The sequence below is a fragment of the Gallus gallus genome, chromosome 3 (assembly GCF_016699485.2).
Source record: "Gallus gallus isolate bGalGal1 chromosome 3, bGalGal1.mat.broiler.GRCg7b, whole genome shotgun sequence".
NCBI classification, from domain to species: Eukaryota; Metazoa; Chordata; class Aves; order Galliformes; family Phasianidae; genus Gallus; species Gallus gallus.
In genome coordinates this window covers 102,332,956-102,342,451 of record NC_052534.1, presented here as the reverse complement: position 1 = coordinate 102,342,451, position 9,496 = coordinate 102,332,956, and the positions used below count along the sequence as shown (strand labels likewise).

Sequence of the window (9,496 nt, the reverse complement as noted above, 5' to 3'; positions counted from 1 at the left end):
TTGTAGTAAAAATTAACTGCACATCTGACAAGGTGTCTGACAAAGCATGAGAACACTATGTTAAATTCACATCAGAGAATGTTAAAGATTTACTTAATAAGACATTACATAGGTGTAGTTTATTATCTGTCCTTCGGTATTGAAGGAAAAACTTGATTTTTTCTTGAAAATGTAGAACATACAACATGTATATGTGTGTGGGGTCTATATAGACACACATATACATGCATATAAGTATATATATGAGGTACATAGTTTTAATGTTCCTTCTGTAAATTGTTCCTATTATCAGTTGTATTACTGTATTTAAATTGAAATAAACTTTAGACCATAGGATTCCCAGGTGAATTAGCTATTAGAAACTGGCTATGTGCAATCTTTAATGTAAAATCTCTGCTTTGGGGAAGCCAAGATTCAAATGAATGATAAAATATTTTCAGTAATATGAAAATGACACTAAAAACTTAGAAAGACCTTGAGCAAGTAACATAGTTAAATATTATCTGATTTCAGGGAAAGACAGAGCAAGCTGAAATTTGTTTGGAGTTTTATGTGAGTGGTAGGAGTCCTGTGCTCTTCCTGTTTGTTGAAACAGCGTATTTACATCACTATATAATTAGTATTCTCCCTTAGGAAACTGAGTTGATTGTTTGGATCAACTGAGCAACCCCTTTACAAAATGAAAGAGATTCTTTTTCCACTGTAACTACCAGGGAAAACACTAAAAGCAAACAATTTAGATCTTTAACTCTGTAAGCTTTTGAACCCATCTAGAAGAGTTTACTCTTCTAAGCAGCTTTCAGAAAGAGCAAATTTTCTGAAATATTCTACTTTTATTGTAAGAAAATATGCTCCCTACAGTAATTGCATAATATAGTTGCTGCTTAACAGCAAAGTAAAATTCAAAGCTATGAAATCAAGTTTTAAGAATTTTAAAACTCTTTGTTTTGGTATTATATGAAAATAATTTCTAAGTAGAGTATCCTCAGGAATGTGGAAACGAAGAAGAAGATGCATTTTCATGCATAAATTCAGTGTTTTTCTGGACTTGAGAAAATAATTATTTGCTCCAGAAGTCATGTAACAACATAAATGTGAAGAATGCAAGGCCTTGGCTTAAAGACCATCATTAAACTTATAGATCAATTATTTGGTGGGTTGGTTTTTTTGTCAGCCTTCTTCCCATTTCCTTAGAATATCTGAGGGTTAGAAGTAGCATTTTTCATCCATTCTGTGTTTAAAAAAAAAAAAAAAAAAAGCACAAGGAAGATGTGGTGCTCTTGGTATGGGTCCAGAAGAGGGTCACAAAGATGCTCAGAGGGCTGGAGCACCTCTCCTATGAAGACAGGCTGAGTGAGCTGGGCTTGTTCAGCCTGGAGATGAGAAGGATCTAGAGTGACCTCATTGGAGCTTTTCAGTATTTAAAGGGAGCTTATAAACAAGAGTGAAATCAACTTTTTTTGAATGGGTAGATAGGCGTAGGACAAGGTGGAGTAGCATAAAATTAAAATAGAGGAGAAGTAGATCAGATGTCGGGGGAAGTTTCCTACTCAGATAGTGGTGAGGTACTGGCACAGGCTGCCCGGAGAAGCTGTGGATGCCCCCTCCCTGAAGGCATTCAAGGTCAGGCTAGGTGCAGCCCTGGGCAGCCTGAGCTGATGCCTTACTTAGTGGATGACAACCCTGACCACAGCAGGCGGTTGGAATTAGATGGCCTATGAGGTCATTTCTAACCCAAGCCATTCTATGATTTTTTGATTCTACAAATTTTTGTTGACTATAAAAGCAGAAATGACAAATAGACCCTCATCTGGGTCTTCGGAGTGCCTATAAGATATCTGAGAACAAGCAAGTATAAGTGCTCTAGTACAGATGCTATAGTTAGTACGGATGCTCTAGCATAGATGTGGCAGTGACATCATTTCTCTGATACCAACATATATATTGGCTCTTCAGGTCAAGCCAGAACTGTTCCTTTGGCCCTGGAACCTGCATGCTGACATCTCACACGTGTGTCTGCAGTGGGTTGAGGGTGATCACCTCATGTATGTGTACGTAACACACCAATGTTGTATTCACCATAAATTTTAGGAAAGACTTTAGGAAATTTTAAGAAGCCAACCTGCATTTCAGTTTCTTAGATTACCATACATACATATATGTATGGTAATAATACATGTATAAGTTAAGGAGTCATCTTTTGTTCACTAACACGAATCTTCTGACTATTACTAATTTGTGGGGCATACTTTGGCACTATATTTGTGTATAAATGCTTCTCATCTCATTCTTGCTATCCTTACTGAATTTTAAAAATAATTGTGTGAATGATTACCAGCTTTTATTCTTTTTTTTTTCACATTTGTTTATTCTATTATAAAATCCAGTAAAAATGCATGAACTGAAAAGGATAGAGAAACCAATATAAATTAGATTTCTAAATTAAATATCTAATCCTGATAGATCAATTTCCTTTCAGATATAACATTCAACAAAAGAAATAGTAAAAATGCAAACAATATTTCTCTTTTTAACAAGATTTCACTGCACAATAGTTCTTTGCCTAACCCTGCAATAACCCCTGCAATTGCATATTTGTTTTTCTCCTTTACCTGTTTACAATGTTTTCATCACTAACAAATCTTTATATTTCTAACATTGGAGTTATTACCTCATTAGATATCAAGAGAATAAAAACTTCTGCTTCATATGGCAACGTTTTGGTGTTACAGAGGACCAATGCCCAAAGTTCTTATAGGCACTTTTCATCAGTAAATTATATGTTACTCAATCTTACTGTTTTTATTAACTATTAATTTATTTATTAAGTGAACAAGAACACTAAAGTCAGCTGAAGCCACACTAGACATAGCATAGATACACTTATATGATTAGGAACTCATTCAGAGTGATTCAAGAGTGTTTTAGATACATTTACCTTGGTCCTTTGGACTAAGCATCCCCTCTACAATTTTTGCCCTATAGTCTCCATTAAGAGAGATTAAACATCCATGTGGAGAATAATTTGAAGTTATGCCTTTCCCTATTTTTTTTTTTTAAATTTCTATGGGAAAACAAAAAGTAAAACAAAACAAAAAGAAACAAGCAAATAATAATAAAAAAACACTTCTGAAATAAAGTGCCCAGATGATATTTTTATGATTCAAGTACTCTTCCTTCTATTTCTCTAATCTTTTTTTTTTTTTTAACTATCTGTCCATCCTAGACTCAAAGTCCTTTAAACGGGAGTTTTGTCTTCACTCCTTGATAGCAAATTATGTAACACATTCTGTGCACTACCACAAAGAAAATGACAAAATAGATGACATTTTGGATCTGGAGCTAGATATAAATGTTGCCATTCATTTCACAACCTGATTTATCACTGCAATCTTTGTATTACACAGTGCCATCAATAGATTGGCATATACAGAGATGGCTGAGCAGCTTCAGACAGGACTTTCATTAATACCTGAATCAAGACTGTTTTGCTGTATTGCCAAAGGTCAGATGATTGACTAACGTATGGACAGCAGCTGAGCAGAGGAAACATTTTCAAAACTTCCAAACATTTTCTCTATAAATAACTTACAGCTAGTCTCCAGTTATAGAAGTTTCTATCACCAACTTCGTAAGCAGAAGCAGTAAAATGGGGTTTCAGTGATCCAGCTATACCATACATGCCAATTAGAGGAGACAATCAATTTACAGTTAATCCAGTGTCTGAAGATGGTTTGTCTGACTTTCTGTAAGAGATTATTCTTTTACATCTTCTCAAAGCTTGCTGAGGGACACAGATGAACAAGTCCAAGCCAGTCCTGATCAAGGGTTGCGAAATCCTTTGAGGGACACAGATGGACAAGGCCACGGGCAAAGAGAGACAGAGAAACCAGAGCTTAATGACCAGGAAGCAGTCTTTTGTATGGACTTATCTCGAGGGAGATAGCCATCTCAGGGGGTACTGCACATGACTGTTACCCAAGCACCCAGGAATGCCATGTTGGCAGAAGGATAAAAAAGGGACGAATAACCATGAGGTTTAGGTTACTGACTACAGATTCCTCATGAAGAAGAGGTTTGTGACAACAGATTCCTCATGACCTGAGACCTGCTTGCTGAAGAAGAACAAGAAGGTTTCTGACATGAGAACCCTCACGACCGGCCTCTCCCTCCTGGACTTGCTCTGCACTCTACCTGGTTGCTGCCTAAGGCTGGCCTCTCTGCTGCTGCTCTCCCCCTGAGAAGGTGTCTGCCTTCAGATCCCTCACTACGGAAGGCCTGCATGCTGACAGACTCTCCAGGGCCTGCTATCGGAGACCTGCTGCTTCCTCCCAGACTTCTTCCTGGACTTACTTGGTACCTGCACCCTCTCGCTGCCCAAGATCGGCCATGCTGTTGCTGCTCTTCCCCTGCGCTTTTGCCCTGGACGGTCAGAATGTTGTGCAACAGGACTGCTGCTGGATCCTGGTGGTGACTATGCCCGCTTTACGCAATTCTTGCCTCTTTCTATCTTTTCTATCGCCCGCCTTCCCTTCCCTATCACCCTAAATCGTTGGTCCTCCCCTTCCCTATCTCCCTTATTAAGATTTGTAATAAACTGGTGAGACCAACATTTGAACCGTTGTTTCTTAATCTCACACTGGGTATACATATATCAAAGAACTTCCTCTCCCTCCTATAAATTGGAGCGAGACACTTTCCAATGAACATAAAGAACATAAAGAAGTGCAAAGCAGCAAATTCTTGAGACAGAAAAAAAAAAAAAAAGAGAGAGATGCAACCCCACCTGCATGGGGAGAAGAATGCAATCAGCTCTTAACATACCATTTGCCACCTAATTTGTTTTTCAAAGATATAGCATTTATTTAACACTGTAGCTTTTTAGTACAGGTGGTGCAAACAGAGGTTAAATAAAAGACACAAGGGCAGCAAAATCCCTCACTTATTTCTCACACAAAGACAAAACTGCTGTGTGAGAGCAATGCAGATTAATTCCTCAATTCTCACAGCACTTTTTGACACCACTGGTTACAGGTTACCTCTTAAGTATTTGAAGATTTCAGCTGGGCTGACTGATTTAGATTTGGATAGGTTTAAATCACACTTGTCAGTGTGCTATTAATTTTTAACCACAGTCATTTTTCCCTAGACCTGTTATTACGCTAGGCAGTCCCAGGAAGCATAAAACTTTGACCTGTGCTCTCCTGCATTTGCATACCACACTTTCTGTAGGTTCTTTATTCTGTAATCAGAATTCTAACTATCTCCTTAACAGCATACAGATACAGGAATCCACAGACCCAGTTGAAACAGCCTCCCACCTGGTCATATAATTGTCAGACATACATTCATTTAAATATACTGGTCTTTTCTTACTCAATTTGGATAAAACATAAATAACTTCTGCTGACTTCTGAGCTCTCTTGGTGCTGTATTGTGGAATACGATTTTTCCTTACAGCCCACCAACAATTTCCATGTTTTTTCTGGGTTTTGAGATCTCCTTTGGGAGCTCCATTGCTCAGAGAAATACAATAAGGCTGAAGTCACCACTGTCTCAGCACAATGTAAAACTCCAGAGCAATTAGGACAGCCAGTTTGGGAATGAATACAGCCTTGTCTTCTTAGAACTTCAAAGTGGATAATGACACAACCCCAAATTGTCTCAAAATTTCAAACTGAAACAACTTTTTAGGAATAATAGTATTTTATTATCTATTTATAATTCTAACATAGAATCAATTCTTAAAAACCTTGGTAAAATATACTTGCATACTTTAAAACTAGTAGACCACCACCTGAAAACCCTTCTGCCTGCACGATCTTCTCCAGAAATACCAAACTTTTATTTGCTGTAATTGTGACTCATAATAGCCAATCAGTCGTCTGAAATCTGTTGATGACACTTGCTCTGAGTTCTGAAGTGCTACTCAGTTCTGGAGCTCACTTCTAACATCCCTGTTGGAAGGAGAATTCTTTACTACTTGAGAGGACTTCTGTGCATAGCAGCCCTACATCTTCTTAGGTCAAACTCACAGAAATGTGAACCAAATGATGATGAAACAGTATTTATTCTGGACATCACAGAATGTATTGACATGGGACTTTTCTGAAGAAATTGAAATCTCAAGCAAGTTCTTTGAAGTTAATTTTATTAGTCACTTTTACTGAAAATTTGGGGCACACAAAAACTTCATTTAATCAGTAGAATTGAGAATTTATCTTGAGGTTTCAAAGCAGGTTTTCAGTATAGTATGCACCTTCCTGCTCTGACTTCCCTTCTTTTCTTGCTGAAGTTTCTTCCTCTGGCAAAGCAACACAATCAGAGAATCAGACAACTGTGAAAAACTCAAGAAAATTCCTAGTCAATATATTTTTTTTCTTCTGACACTGTCAATGATACTATAACAATCCAGAGAGATGTTTGTTCAACATTTTTCTTTAAAAAATCTAACACAGGCTCTCATGCAGCTTGATCCCAATCTTGGTCATCTAAATTGTATTTTTTTGTATGTCTAGCAGATTTTTTTTCCCTCTCCTTGGACTTTGGAAAACAAGTAGCTATTTTCCTCTTTATAAAAATGTAATATTTTTAATCAAAGCACTGTCAATCTATTAATCTTCTCTTCCCTGGCTAAACAAACTGCATTTTGCAAATAATTTGTTGCATTCTTCATGCTGTTCAGGCACATTGTGAAGAAAAAGAAAAAGAAAAAGCAGGAACTGGGTTCAAAAAGTGATTATTTCCTTTACCATATGTTGTTTCCTTTCCATTTGCCTCCTTTGTTCTTTCTCTTTTTTCTTTGACATTTGTTCTTTTTGGCATCTCTACCCAAATAAGGCTTGATCCTTTCTCTGTAGTTTGTATCTTACAGATCTAAGAGCAGATATCAAAATAATAGGAAAAATGTAAGTCTGACCACGTACACAAAATTATTTAAGGAAGTAATAATGACAATTCTTATTACCAATTTTTATTTTCCCCTTGAAAACTCAGTCTTAAATATTAGGTTTCACAACTGTAAGATTCCATGTTAATATCATTACAATCTAAATAATTTTTTTTGCCACCTAGATATGTATTATTAATTATGGAAGATTTTATAATTACAAAAATCTCAGTAAAACTTTGATTTTTCTTCCACAAATCTCCCTGCTGTTAAAAGCAGAGCACCTTGCTTTCCTATCCTTCATCCATTCCCTCATTTTTTTTTTTTTTGGATTGGAAACTCTTCGGTGCAAGGAAGTGTCTCTTCTTATGTTTGTAAAGTACTCAGCAGACTGAGGCATTAATCCTGCCTGGGGGTTCTCTTGTTGTTGTGTTGCCAGGAAACATTTTTGTGCTATAAAATACTGAAGAAAAATATTTCACTTGCTTCTGCTAGTGATAGCTATTTTGAGTTTGGGGGTGGTGGGTGGGAACAGCAGAAAAATGCAACTGAAATAAAAGTAACTGTTGCTAATACATTCATTCTTTCATCTCAGTGATCAAAAATCAAAAGATTTAATGTGATAGAAGACAAATAGTTTGGGAGAATAGCAAATGTATGTGAAATACAGCTTGAAAACTCTCCTGCGAGAAGCTAGGGAGGACACAAAGCTCTTGAAGTGTGTGTGGGGGGGAGCACTTTCTGTGCCATTAGTGTTTGATTAGATAGTATAACAGATAATGTAAGAGAAAATTAGACTCTGACAAGAAGCAATTGAACCTTGAGTTTTGACAGTCATATGTTGGGCACCTTATCATTTTTATCCTTAGGGCCTCTTAAATGACACATAAGGACTTTATTCCAGTGGATAATTACCATAAGTGCATATCGAAATGTTACGCTTTTTCCCACAGATGCACTGGTTAGTCCTAAGTGCTTCTGCCGTAGAAGGCAGAGTATTTATTGGGGTCTGATTTTGCATGCTGTATGATACAGAAACTGTGGTATTTGCTGGACTTCAAATAATACAAAGGTCATGAAATCAAGAGTTCAAAAAGTAGTAGAGTCTTCAAGTCTCGACCTACTTGATAGACAGTTTTAAACTTCCTAGCAAAAATCAGAACACACAGTTATTGGGTTAGGTGTCTTCTCCATGCAATCATTTTTAAGTTATGGTCATGTCATGAGTCAAGCAGCATCTTATCATGAAGTGCTTAAAAAAAGCAAAGGGGATTTACCTAAGAGTTTTCCAAAACTGTTTCAACAGGATACAGTGTGATGTCACAAAAAGGAGAAATTGACAAAATTACCTACAGCAGGTGAAGATTGTGGGTAGTCTCAAGCTAACCTTCCATCCAGGTGGAAGAGTGGAAGTTTATGTATACATGGAGGTAATAGCACATACAACTGTCAACATTCTGCTTGAAATAATCACTTCCAAATATTTCAGGGAGGTTGTGAAAGGCTCATTCTCTAGCTATATATTCAAATACCAGGTTTTCTAAAGCAAATGGATCTAAGAGCAAAGGGCCCAAGCAGTAGAGGAGCCAACAAAGGGGTGCTATTTTGATTTCAAGAACAAGAGGCAATAGACACAAACTGGGACGCACAATGTGCCTTCTGAACATTAGGAAACATTTCTCTACTGTGTGGATAACAGAGTACCGGTACAGGGTGCCCAGAGGTGCTGTGTGTTCTGCTCTGGGTGCCCATGGCTGAGTAAGGATTTGGAGTAGATGACCTCTACATGTCTCTTCCAACCATAGTAACTGTGATTCTGTGACAAGGATGTAAGTGTTAATCAGAATTTCATACAGAGTTGTCAGATAGTCTTCATACTTTCAGGTTCAAGAAGTGCTCAAAAGGGGTCTACAAACATGGTTCTAACTAGAATGTTAACAGTATCTACCCAAAACAGATTTCAAAAGAGCAACAAATGATGCGATATTACACTATTTTGAGGGGGGTTTAAAGATCATTTATACCACTGTATTAAATCTAAATCCTAGGAAAATATCAATTTCATTTAGTGATTTTAAGGATAAATTTAATATTTATCTAGAGGCAATTGTTGATTTTTTCTGTCGTCATTAAAACAAAGGATAACAAAAAATGATACAATAATGATTTGTTTCTAAATTACATATCAGAATAATCAGACTATTGTTCTGTTCACTGTTGATAGAAAAAAATAGTTACAAATACTGAAAATTATATGTCATCAGTTACTTTTGCAAAAACTATATTATCTTAGAGATTATTCAGAAAAATGGCAGATTTCTTTCCTTCCTTCCTCCTGAATTAAGGAAAGTAAATTAGGTTAAAAGTTGTGTGCCTTCATGAGGTGTTGAATCAGCAGCTGCAGATTTGACCTTGCTAAGCCAGGTTCTTGGTGTCGATAACAGATGCTTTTCTACAGACTTAGACAATAAGTGCAGACAGCAGGTCTCCTGGTTTTTTTTCAAATAACATTGTTAGCTATTCTATCTCTGGAATGCAAGGTAGCAGGCTTGAACAGTAAAACCACAAGTCAACGAAGAAGCAGTGGATTGGTGAACAGGGTTGTGG

At 36.9% G+C, this 9,496-nt stretch overlaps 1 long non-coding RNA gene across 2 annotated transcripts in view; it reads right to left on the bottom strand.

Moving 5' to 3' along the window:
• Positions 1 to 6,134: 6,134 nt before the first annotated feature.
• The window catches only part of LOC107053169, a 43,283-nt gene continuing 39,921 nt past the window's right edge, over positions 6,135 to 9,496 (bottom strand). Inside the window, exons 2-3 of one of the 2 annotated variants that reach the window (XR_006938906.1) lie at positions 6,753 to 6,876; positions 6,135 to 6,304 (exon numbers count right to left, since the gene is read on the bottom strand). This is a non-coding gene — a long non-coding RNA (uncharacterized LOC107053169). Of the gene's footprint in view, positions 6,305 to 6,752; positions 7,580 to 9,496 lie in introns of those variants that run through there. The other variant, XR_001466189.3, reaches the window with a different exon arrangement.